Here is a 13,730-nt window from a genome sequence, read left to right as displayed (position 1 = left end):
TCTCTATAATAGAATAATCCTTTAAACTCTCCCTAACACAGCCGTATTCTCAGAATGAAGTAGGTATCTTTAAAGCAGTTGCCTGTTTCAGGTATATTCACTGAGTAGAGTGGTTAAGCTTAGAAGATATCTGCCTATTTCTGGTCCTATGCCTCCTGGTCTCTTCTGCTGCCTCTGGGGCCATATCCTTTCACAGCCCAAGGATTCTTACCCTTTGAGAAACATGGCGATGGCAATGGCAAAAGAAATTCAGAGAAGTCAGGATGAAATTCAGAGTCTCAGAGCAAGAGGAAGGATGTGCCATGGGTCTCATCATCTGAAATGTTCTCAGCTTTAATCCTTGTCTGGTATTCCCATGGCCTCTTGCCTAGAGGGCAAGATCTCCACTAGTCCACACTGTAACCACATCCTCAGGTCCTCCTGCACCTGATCAGCAACCAATGGATCCAGAGTTTACAGAAGTCTTTAAAAAAACAAACAGAGGCGCTTGGGTGGCTCAGTGGGTTAAAGCCTCTGCCTTCGGCTAGGTCATGATCCCAGGGTCCTGGGATCGAGCCCCACATCAGGCTCTCTGTTCAGCAGGGAGCCTGCTTCCCTATCTCTTTCTGCCTACTTGTGATCTCTGTCAAATAAATAAATAAAATCTTTAAACAAACAAACAAACTACCTTTCCAGAGTGTCTTGACAAACTAACCAGGTTTAGGAATCATTGATATTATCAAGTTTATAAATGAACCTAGATTCTTCACTTAATTTTGCTTCAATGGCTTGGTGTTTTCTTGAAACGTAAAGAAATCATAATGTATAAATTATGTCCTAAGAAAAAATATTTTGGGGCGCCTGGGTGGCTCAGTGGGTTAAGCCGCTGCCTTCAGCTCAGGTCATGATCTCAGGGTCCTGGGATCGAGTCTCTGCTCAGCAGTGAGCCTGCTTCCTCCTCTCTCTCTCTGCCTGCCTCTCTGCCTACTTGTGATCTCTCTGTGTCAAATAAATAAATAAAATCTTAAAAAAAAAAGAAAAAGAAAAAATATTTTGTTTTCTTTGAAATACTTTTACTAGACAAAGAGAATTTTGGGTCACTGAATACAAGCATATGTTATTTTCTTGTGCTTGTCTTTACTGTGTTTGGCAGATATTCCATTTTTCACAAATGGAAGGTTTGTGCCAATCTTACGTAGAGCAAGACTACCAGAACCATTTTTCCAAGAGTTTGCTCAGTTCGTGTGTCTGTAATACATTTTGATAATTCTCACAACATTTCAAACCCTTTCATGATTACTATATTTTTATGATGATCTGTGATCAGTGGATTATGACTTGCTGAAAGCTCAGATGATAGTTAACAATTTTCAGCAATGAAGTAGTTTTTAATTAAGACGTGTACATTGTTTTTTAAACAGTGCTATTGCATATTTAACAGACTACAGTATAGTGTAAATGTAACTTTTATATGCACTGGGAAACCAAAAAATTCATTTAACTCACTTTATTGCAACACTCACTTTATTGTGGTGGTCTGGAACCATACTCACAATATCTCTGAGGTATGCCTGTAAAGAAATTCCTATAGTAGGGGTATACTTTTCAGATTTCCGACACTGGGACCTTGTAAATTAAATTTAGTTTCTTTGGGATATGGCTGGCAGATGCCACTTCTGTGTATTAAATCTTCAAGATGGGTACATTATTCTCCTGAAAAGAATGCTAAAATACATAAAAATGAAAAGTAGCAACAACAGACACACAGAAAAGAAAATTTCTGCTCAGTAACACATAAACTAGTGGAAAGCAGAATCCATGCAAAGAGCAAGGTTTGCTATTTCTTTCCTTTGTGTATACCAAACACTGTTAAGATAATAGCAATAATGTCTATATAATGTCTGTAATGTCAATAATCATTGAGTCTTATAGCATGGCCTCCACAAGGCTTTTCACTAAGCTTGCTACTAGCATTAGTCTATTAATCTGCACCAAAATCATGAGGCAGGAGTACTATCCCTATTTTATTTTATTTTATTTTATTTTTTTAAGATTTTATTTATTTGTCAGAGAGAGAGAGAGGGAGAGAGAGCGAGCACAGGCATACAGAATGGCAGGCAGAGGCAGAGGGAGAAGCAGGCTCCCTGCCGAGCAAGGAGCCCGATGCGGGACTCGATCCCAGGATGCTGGGATCATGACCTGAGCCAAAGGCAGCTGCTCAACCACCTGAGCCACCCAGGTTTCCCCCCTATTTTATTTTTTTAAATAAGATTTCATTTTATTTATTTGACATAGAGAGAGAGACAGAGATCACAAGTCGTCAGAGGAGGCAGGCAGAGAGAGAGGAGGAAGTGGGCACCCTGCTGAGCAGAGAGCCCAAAACGGGGCTTGATCCCAGGACCCTGAGATCATGACCTGAGCCGAAAGCAGAGGCTTAACGCACTGAACCATCCATGTGCCCCTATCTCTATTTTTAAAGATAAAGAATTCAGAACATAAGAATGTTAAGCAACTTGTTCAACTTGCATGCTGGTGAGTGATAGAGCTGGGATGAGACCAGGTCTTCATAAGGATGGGACCAGGTCTTCACAACCCAAAACCCATCTAGTCAACCATTCCTACAAGCTGAGCTAGAAGGAGAAGAATAGGGGCAGAGCAAAGGCAGAGGAGGTGACAAGATCTGAAAACATGGTCATGATTTCTCAACATATGCTTAGTAATGACTACAAATTTGACTTACAAACTTGAGATGCTCCCAAACGCAGCAATCAATGCACAGTTCAGGTAAATACGCAACTACTTGCAGAGGGAAATAAAGAACCTCATGTTCTTTCACGCTCTTTATCTTCTAATCCTTTACACTTTGAGAATATTATTAAGCTAAAATGTAGGTGTTTTTTCCTTTATTTAGGGGGAGGATTGTTTTCTTTTGTCTCTATATAATTATATCTGTCAATGAGATAAAATTTCTCTGGTGCTTTATCAATGAAATGTCATAGTATTCAAGGACTGCCCACCAAATGGACAGACTGGTGGGAATTGAGTGATAAGCCCTTTTCCAAAGGGCAGAGAAGAATCAGCATAATTCCTCCTCTTCCACATACCGTTATATAGATCTCCCCATAAGAAAAAGGACATTTCACCCATTTGGCAAGTAGTTTAGGAATTTTTACAACTAGTAAAGAAAAGTTAGCCAAATATGGATTATAGCTAGGAATAATTTTACTAGAGAATGATCTGTATCTTGACTGATAGTAAACAGTACAGATCATCTGCATATAATCTTCACTGGGACTTTTGCTGAAAAGGCTTTCTAAATGATTAGTAAAGACAAATATATCACACATTTATATATATCTTCTTTTTGCTTATTATTTATATTTTAAATGGGGATTTGTCTTTTTAAATTTCCACAGAAAATGCTTTAATTTGTTTTATTAGATATATTCCAAAGAGACATCATTTCTAGTAAATGGAATATTTAAATATCTATAATGGATCTTTATCTTCTTCTGAATTTCATACACAGAGAATAGCAGAGAAATTATTATGATGTAAGATTTTGTTTGAATTATTAGGAACTGCCTACCTTCATTTTAAGTACAGTCAACAAATCAAACTTTATTATTTTGTTTAAGTACCATAAAATCTCCCTTTCAGTGCCACATGCTGGGTTCAGTTATTTGACTGTATCTAGATGAATGCCAAGAGAAGGGGACCATGTATTTTCTGGGACTTTGTTCTTATTTCACAATCCACTTGTTACCTTCTGTTTTGAAGACCAAAGGAGAGCTATGGAAGGATGTAATGGAGGTAGACCATTTGGCCCAAACTCTAACAAAGTAAGGTAGAGTGATGGTTTATTATAAATACATACCTCCTGAAATCCATCAGTGCTAGCTAAACATGAGTGAGAGGGTAAGGTCAGAGGTAAGGATTCTCATGATAGGAAAATTGCATGGGTCTTAACATAACTCGTAGAATTTATTTTCGTCTTCCTTTCTAAATAAAAAATTTTTCTTTCAAATTTTCCATTTAAATTGTTTTCTCATAATTGCTGATAAGGAAGGAAAATATATTTTTTTTCTTCAAACAATTTGATAAAATCTTCTATCTGTTGCTAGCCAGAATTTTAAGGTGTGTCAAGAACCCCACTTAAAAGAAGCACATAAATGGAAAGAACCAAGATGCCCTTCAAAGGACAAATGGATAAGGAAGATGTGGTTCATATACACTATGGAGTATTATGCCTCCATCAGAAAGGATGAATACCCAACTTTTGTAGCAACATGGATGGGACTGGAAGAGATTATGCTGAGTGAAATAAGTCAAGCAGAGAGAGTCAATTATCATATGGTCTCACTTATTTGTGGAGCATAACAAATATCATGGAGGACAAGGGGTATTAGAGAGGAGAAAGGAGTTGGGGTAAATTGGAAGGGGAGGTGAATCATAAGAGACTATGGACTCTGAAAAACAATCTGAGGGGTTTGAAGTGGTAGGGGTGTGGGAGGGTGGGGTACCAGGTGGTGGGTATTATAGAGGGCACAGATTGCACAGAACACTGGGTGTGGTGAAAAAATAATGAATACTGTTTTTCTGAAAATAAATAAATTGAAAAAATTAAAAAAAAAAACAGAACTACGCTCAGCGTATCTGGAGGGAAAAAGCCTTAAAATTCATTTTGTGGGGCTGAATGACTAAGAGGAGCTGTCTACATTAATCAGATTGAAGAAGAAATGGCCAGATATCTATTAAGTGCTGCATGGAGACAGACACTGACAATCAAAGCTAGAAAGTTTTAATGAGGAGACTTAATTAAAACATACATCATCTTCAGAAATAGGAGTCCTTAATTCTGAGAAAAATCACTGCCAAACTTAGCTCAGCTGTACTAATTAAAGAGATTGGGAATTCAGAAAGCTATCCTGCTAGAAAAAGGTATGCTAAGGAGCCAATTTTACAGAATCCCGCCCAGAGAGTATATTGTTGGGGCTCTGATCTTATGACTGAGACTCTTGAAGATTTGGAGCAGGAACAGGACTTTAAATGATACCCCCAGAAGACCCCCTCATGAAGTACAGAACTCTCATCTAAACACCCTGACATCCAAGAACCTCAATGCCAGAGACAATGATTCACTAAATTCTTTGGTCAATTTTTGAATATCTCAATTTAACAGGAAGTATTGTCTTCAACTGAGCTGACTCTATCTCTTTGAGGTTTTTACTTATTGTTTAAATCTTGCTCTCTAAAATTATCCAGATGAAGTCTAAACCTATTTCACTGCACCTGTATCTGTTACATCTTCTTTTCTTTTTTCTTTTCTAACACAGCAGGATTCCCTAATGTTTCTACTGTGCCTCATAACCTCCTTTCAGATCTTACCGCCATTAGGGTCAGTCCCTTCTGGAAGAAATGCAGTTGCCATTCTTCTTAAACTGTGATACCTCAAAGACTTAACTGTTCAGTGTGTCATATAATAGGACTATTGCCTTCAGTGCTTTGGAGTCTCAAATTTTCTAACTGCTACCTAATTTTGCACTAACACTTCAGCAGTTACAGTGCACCGTTGGCTGATTTTGAACTTGTAATCAACTAAAGCTCCTGTCTTTTTCTTATGAACAGCACTCAGCCAGGTTCATCAATATTTTGTACTTCATCAGTGTTTAATTTAAGTCCAAATTTGTTGCATCTTTATTGAACAAATGATCAATGTCCACTTTAAGAAAAATTAGAAAATATAACAAGCCAACAAGATGAACAAGAATAAAAATTAATTATAAATCATCCCTTTTATTCCAAACATTTGAAGACAACCAGCATTTCCGTTTTGGTAAATATTTTATCAACCTCTTTTTCTATGCATACCTATGCTGGCCATTGGATATTTATGTGCATTTTTTGTGCACACATACAACATGTAATTATATATATTCTATGATCTTATGAACTATTTCCAAGCTGTAACTTTGTAAACATTTTTAAATTTTTAAGATACATATTTATTTGTATATATTTTTGTGTGAAATGGCTTCACAATATTCCAGTTTTAGATATAACAACACTGTTCAAGATACTTTGGCAATGTAAAAAAATTACTTCAAAATGCAGTAACTCAAAACAACAGTCTTTCTTTTGCTCTCAAATCTCCAGTTTGGAATAGCTCATCAGACAACTCAAAAGTAGAGTTCTGCTCTACTTAGAATCAGCTGTAGTGGCTCAAAGCCTGGAGGCTGATTTTATCTGAACTCTCATTCACTTACATTAACACTAGATGCCGGCTTTCTACTCCAACACCTACATGTCACCTTTCCATGTAGTCTGGGCTTCCTCACAATGTGGAAACACAACAAACAGGGTTTTGAGGGAGGAAAAATTCCAAAAGAGACAGAACCAGATGGAAAGTCATATTGCTTTTAAAGATCCCTTTCAGCATATTCTATTCAATGAGAGAGCCAGAAAGTCCTACTCAGATTCAGGAGAAGGCAAAACAGACTCCAACTGCAAACGGGGGAGGGACAAGGTTAAGGAAGAGCATGTGGGACTGGAAATATTTTTGTGACAATTTTGGGAAATTACTATGGCCACAGCCGTAATTCATTTAACCTACTTGACACTGTTTAAAATTTCCACCATTATAAAAAATGCTGCAGAAATATTTCTCAAATATTCATTTGTGGGCATTTACATAATGATTTCCCCAGGATATATTCTGAGAACAGTGATTACTGGGTCAAAGTTTACCCACATTTCTAAGGCTTTTGATAGATACTGGCAAATTGTCATTCAGAAACATGATGGCAATTTAGACCCTGATCACCGGTATATGAATGGAAAAGTCTGTTTCCTAACTCCAGCTTAAAGACTGGGTATTATCAGACTTCTTAAAATTAGCCAGTACTATATTATTGTTATTTAAGTTTGAATTTCTTCAGTTATGAGTACTTTTGAACATTTTATATGTCTACAGGTTATTCGTATTCTTAGAAATTGCTTCTTCTTGGCCTTCGATCACTTTTCTTTTGATCTCTCTCTTTGAAGTGTTTCAGAGTGTTTTCTGTATTGAGGACATTAAACCTTGTCATATATATTGCAGTGCTTTTCCAATTTGTTATTTGCCTTTTATACCCTATGTAAGTTTCCTGTATTTTTCTGTATTCAAAAGAACATTCATTTCTTAATAATGGTTGGAGGCCTTCAAGACATACATTACATAAAAATTAACCTATATTTTCTTCCAGTACTCTTTTAAGATTTAATTTTTATAGAGACTCTTTTTTTTTTTAATTTTTATAGAGACTCTTAAATAAATCTGAAATCTGGTGTATGGAAAGAAATTTTTTAAAACCTTTATTTTTTTCTAAATAATTTTCTTGGAGATCATTTAATAATTCATTTTTTCTCTTTTTTGAGATGTCACTTTTATCTCAAACCAAATACTTAAATATACTAGTTCCTGACATTTTGATTTTCTATTTGCCTCCATTTATCTATCTATTGCAACTTGTTTGTCTATCAACCTACTCTTCTACTTTCCTCAGTGTATTCTTATTACACTATTATAGACACTGCTGCTTAATGGACAGTGACATGTAAACTTTCTTGTTTCTTTTTTATTTTTAAGATTTTATTTATTTATTTGATAGAGAGAGATCACAAGTAGGCAGAGAGGCAGGCATAGAAAAAGGGGGAAGCAGGCTCTCCGCTGAGCAGAGAACCCAATGCACGGCTTGATCCTAGGACCCGGAGATCATGATCTGAGCCGAAGGCAGAGGCTTTAACCCACTGAGCCACCCAGGAGCCCCAGATTTCTTGTTTCTTAAAGCTGTTGTAAATCTGATAGAAGTTTTGGATTCTCTACCTAAAAACTAGTTTCTTTACTTAGAAAAATTCTGTACCAAAATATTGTTTCAGTCAATCAATCAATCAATCAATAAAAATAAAAATAAAAATAAAAATAAAAAAATTTGTTTCAATCAGTTTTTCTACGATTATCCATTTCTGAGGCCCATATGAGGGTTTTATCTTTGCACAGAGATTATGAATTTAACTCCTGAGTATTTTATTATTTAGACTGTTATTGTGAATGAGTTCTCTTTTCCATTTAATATTCTGTTATATTGTTTTGTTTATAGCATATAGGAAAGCTGTTGATTTTTTTAAAAACAATTCTTTTCTTTAATCCGTCCACCTTTTTGAATTCTTTCAATTTCAAATTTAAATGTTTTCATTTTGAATGAATAAGTCATGGGGATGAAAACCACAACATAAGGGACATATTCAGCAGCATTGTAATAGTGCTGCGCAATGACAAATGGTAGCTACACTTGTGGTGAGCAAAGCATAATGTATAGACTTGTCAGATCGCTATTTTGTACACCTGTAAAACTAATGTAACATTGTGTGTCAACTATGTTTAAATAAAATAAAAATAAATGTTTTCATTTTAAATCCTTGCGGTGTTCTCTGTAGACAACCAAATTATCTGCACTGAATATAGCATTGCCTTCTCTTTTCCAGTATTTAAATATGATATATATCATGTTAGAATATTTAAAGCACATGTCATGGTTAGAATATCTAAAACAATGCCAAACAATAATGGAGATAATATACTTTTATTTTATTCATTTTTTAATGCATAAGTTACTTTAAATGCAACTAGTCTTGCCTGGCTACCTGTGCAAGATTTAAAAAACTCTTTACTGTGCTCAGTTTCCTTCTGTTTTTCATAAGTTTTGTTCTATTGCCAGTTTATTAGCCATAAATATCTTTCGAAACTTTTTATTGAGATATAATTCACTAACCATAAAATTCATTCTTTTAAAGTGTACATTTAGGTTTTAGTATATTTACAAAATTATTCAACCATTACCCTTAACTAATTCCAAAACATCTCATCACTCCAAACAGAAGACATTCATTAGTAATCACCCCCCATTCCCCACTTCCTCCAGGCCCTAGTAACATCTAATTTCTGTCTCTATGAATTTGTCCATCCTAAACATTTCATATAAATTCTTTCTTATCAAATTGAGCCCATTATTTCCAACTCTTAGAGAGATTTCTAAATTCTGATTCTACTCCAAATTACATTAACTATTAATTTTACACTGCTAGATGAATGTTAATTAGTTTTATAAGTATGCCTCTGTGTTCTAAGCCATTGCTAAATTTCAAACAGAATTGTGCTAATTATTTGTGCAACTGCTATGTAGGAATCTTCTATTACCTTGTTATAAGAAGCTAAAAGTTTGCTCATCTTTAGAATCATCTTGTCTGCGGGTCTCTATGTCGCCTTCAAGCACGTCTTAAAAAACTATTAAGTGATTAGGTAAAAACTTGTTACATTGTTTATACCAGCCAAGCCCTTCCAAATCTTGAAATTAAGGATTTTTGTGGGGTTTTTTGGCAAAATTTATTCTAAATCACCACATAGTAATTCCTACAAATCAATATACTCTTTCTCTATGTGAATAAACTGTCCCTTTCATAACAAAATTCAAACTCTTCTCTCATATTAACTGCAAATCTAAATCCCCACAATATTCAGAATAAAACCCTATATTAAAAAAACAAATTGTTAGTGTTTCCCTACTCTAAATTGTGTGACCTTTCCTTTCCCCGTCACATCTCAAAAATCACAGATAATGTGACAATTGTTAAATCACCACTTTAGTGTCTACTTTCTATACCCTTTAGTGTCTCCTATAGGAGAAAGAGTAAAAGGGACAGCAATATAATTGACATCAATAGCCAAGTTGCTATTAATTATTGTAACAAATAATTCAATTTCTCATTCCCCCCTCCAAACATTTGATTAATATAAATTATGAAAGATGAAGAGTCATGGACTCTGACAAGCATGGCATCAGAAGGGCCCAAGGAGTGGTCCCATGGAGCCCTTGGAGTCTTCAGGCCCTGTCCCCACAGAGCCCAGTGACCTGCCTCCAGGGCAGGGCTAAACCTGGCCACCAATCCACAACAGAGAGGGAGGGATGGAGCTTCTATGTCCACCCAAGCTCCTCTCCATGTCTAGTTACCTCCAACCAACCCCCAGTGCTTTAGCTATACCAGACATGCAGACAGAGCTGGCTTCCCACCAGGGTAGGGGTACAGCCACCCATCTGTTAGAATCAGCCTCTTTCTAATACGCTCATTTACAAAAGAGCTAGAGTTTCTCAACCTCCTGTGGTGTGTATATACACATGTGCATATTGTAGAACTAGAACAAAAATGGAGTCACTTATGTTAAGGACAAAATGAAGTTGGCCAGTACAGTCACATTAAAGAAAAACAAAACAAACTTACCTAAGTTACAGAAATGTACAGCTCTTCTCAAAAATCAGCAAAGGATGCCAGCCAATCGCCAAACACCAAGTCTGTTATGTCATCTTGGGACTTCCTTGTTCCACTGATTGGGCTACCCTGATCCAAATAAGGAAAAAGACCACAACTAGGGAAGATTCTGCATTTGCCTTATTAAAATCCTTTAGTCTGGGGGAGCCTGGTGGCTCAGTCAGTTAAGCAACCAATTCCTGATTTTGCCTCTGGCTGTGATCTCAGGGTCCTGGGATAGAGCCAGCACTGCCTCCCTGCTCCTCCAAGAGTCTGCTTGAGAGTTTCCCTCTGTTTCTCTACCCCTCCCCCCACTCACGGGCTCGCTCACGCTCTCTCTCTCTCTCTCTCTCAAATAAATAAATTCATTAAAAAAAAAAAAAAAGCCCTTTAGTCTGTGAGCAACTCGGAATTCACAGCTCCCATAGCTTTGAGTTTCCCAGTTTGCAGGTCAAAACCCTTGCAATAAGCTCGTCTTTCTGCTTTGTTTTATTCAGTGTGCAGAGTTCAGCAATACAAACCTGTGTGCACATGGGGACCAGGACCAAGCTCCACAGTGAATGATGCATCCCCTTCCCCAATGAAGAAATCACCAAGAAAAAAAACCCAAAAACCAACTTTTAAAAATGGGAAGCTGGCTGGGGGAAGGGGGAGGAGAATGCTCCACACTGCGTCTCTGCATGAGCCTCACAGGTGTAACTCTCACTGGAAGTAGAAAGCACCTCCTCAGTGAGTTGCATTAGCACCTGATGAAACTGGCTGATCTGCACCAGGTGTGGGACAGGAGATGGTGTAGAGACCACTGCACCCCCTGGGATTCGCCACCAGGAGCTGCACTTCAACCAAGATCTTAGAGATGGAAGCTGAGATGGCTCAGACTCCAGAAAAACAAGGCCATCGTACACTACCTAAGCCCGATTAAGGCTTGCCTTTCTAAACTTTGCAGAGAACTCATTACTCCAGAAGGTGGTGGTAGTGGGCTAGGAGAAGATTTAGATGTGGCCAAGACCGGTGATGCACAAATACTGGGTTTGTGGATTTTCCATCTGTGGAGAAGTCAACACGGCTCAGTGACTGGCAGCGGTATATTTCAGTATGAAGCCTGAGTTCACCACTCTCGCCACAGTTCCTGGTGTCATCACATACAAAGGTGCCAAGACCCAGCTTCTGGATCTCCCAGTTATCCATGAGGGTGCCAAGAATGAAAAAAAGTAAAGGAAGTCATTGTAGTGGCCTGGGTGTGTGACCTGATCGCGATTGCTCTGGATGTCCTGAAGCCACTGGGACATGAGAAGATCACTGAATACAAGCTGGGACGCTTTAGAATTCACTTGAACAGCAAGCCCCTCAACATTGGCTTTAAGAAGGAGGTAAGGAAAGCATCGATCTCACTGTCACTTGCCCTCAAAGTGAGCTGGATGCTCAAATTGTGCGGAACATTCCGGCTGAATATAAAATTAGTAATGCCGGTGTGGCTCTGACAGTGATGCCACAGTACATGACTTCATTGACATGGTGGAAGGAAATAGAGTCTCTATCCTTTGTATCTATGTGTTAAATAAGATCTATCAGATCTCCATTGAAGAATTGTATATCATCTATAAAGTGCCTCACTATGCATTTATCTCTGCCTATCACTGCTGGAATTTTGGTGACCTGTTGGAAAATATATGGTACTTAGAAAAACTAGTGAGGCTTTCACCAAGCCCAAAGCGCAGTTGCCAGATTACACACCTCCAATAGTGCCACCTTACCCCAGGATCACATGGAGGATTTCCACACAAATATTCACAAGAATCTTATCAAAGAATTAAACGTCTTTTAGTCGGGGGGTAGGGGGTGTCTCTCTGTGAAACACGATTCTCAATAAGTGGGTTAAGACCATGCATTAGAGAATGAAAATGTCATTCATTGTGAAAAACTGAAGCCTTCTTCTTTCCCCAGCAGCCAGGCCAATCACAGCAGCTTTCCCCATGACCAAGCCTTCTATCCCAGGTCCCTTCTGGGTCTGGCCACAAGATCATAGGAGGAATCATAGAAGGAAGATGGAGACACCCACGCTGAAACTTTATTGTCTTATCTTAGTGTCACCTTGTATACTGAACTGCATAAAAATAAAAGTCACACTGGGTAAGGATTTCACAAATACCTGGGGATTCATAATTATGGTGGTCATAGGGTTATAAACATTTTTGAAATCTTGTTCAGGACATGTGTATGCAAATCTAAAATGTGTAAACAAGGACACCTATACCTGAGGTGAGGTTAATGAATGTTTAATGAATTTGTGAGTGACATAACCTTTCAGTGACAGTGCTCACTCTGATTTCAATGCATACAAGATACATCAGTAATTACTCATTTAAAGTTTTGCCTTTCATTATTTAATTAGTAGGAAATAAAGACAAACCTAAATGTGTTTTATTACTGAAGAAAATGGCAAAATATAATAACTACCAAAAAAGAAAAAATTTTTACAAAAGCTCTTCTAAGACCAACTTTGTTGTTTTTAACTCTATTTACAGAAATATATTAAGATAAATATAAGCTTTATGGCAACCCAAATATATCATGTTTGATTTATGAATATGATGGATAGGAACTGTTACAAAACAGAAGGTAAATCCTTAATATATTCAATTCTAGAATGTGTTCATGACCTTTTGTGCTTTGTGCCACATAATGAATTATTCATAGAGCATTGATAAGAATGTGACATACAGTCTTAGACACACTGGATCAGATCACTGAACTGGGAGGTGAAAGCTGTAATTCTCATTTTGGCTGTCATTACCCATGTGGCCCTGGCCAATTCACTCATTCATTCACTCAGCAACATTTCAGAAAACTTCTGCCATCTGCAATGAACTCTACTATGCAATGGGATATAGCAGTTAACATAGAGCTTACAGTCCGGTCATTTAACCTGGAGTCAAGACACATAATTTTTTTGGTCTCAAGTGTTCTCATCTATACAATAAAAGAATTGGGTATTTACAAAACCCTATCAAATGCTCCTGAGCCTTCATTGGTAAAATATTTGCTTTCAGTCCTGTTCTCTGTAATGATTGTAAGTTGTCCTGAGCTATGCACCCCGTGTTGCAAGATCCCTATGTGACCGCTAGCAATTGTTCCTTGAACCAGATGGCATTTGTACTATATGATATGTCAAGTGCTACCACAATACTTGCTAAACATTGCAGGTGTGCATCCCAGAGTCATGAGCTCTTTAAGTTCCATTCCACAACTCAGAACATTCCAACCAGGGTGGGTGAGCTTTGTGGTTGTGAGCAGAAAGCAATTCCCTTCAGCGTCAGTTGATCTAAGGCGTGGTAGGCTAGGGCATTGGGCTTGTGGTCAAAAGCAAGCAGCCTTACTTGTTGCCTTTCATGTACTATATACAGATGTCA

The 13,730-nt window shown here is 37.5% G+C and overlaps 1 pseudogene; it reads left to right on the top strand.

Annotated features, from left to right (window-relative positions):
- Nucleotides 1-223: 223 nt before the first annotated feature.
- Nucleotides 224-12,346, top strand: LOC101680824 (annotated as a pseudogene).
- Nucleotides 12,347-13,730: the final 1,384 nt, after the last annotated feature.

This window comes from Mustela putorius, unplaced genomic scaffold (genome assembly GCF_011764305.1).
Source record: "Mustela putorius furo isolate JIRA1106 unplaced genomic scaffold, ASM1176430v1.1 tig00003845_pilon_pilon_pilon, whole genome shotgun sequence".
Lineage (NCBI taxonomy): Eukaryota > Metazoa > Chordata > Mammalia > Carnivora > Mustelidae > Mustela > Mustela putorius.
The sequence above is the reverse complement of the archived record's forward strand: the minus strand, read 5'-3'. Positions and strand labels throughout refer to the sequence as shown.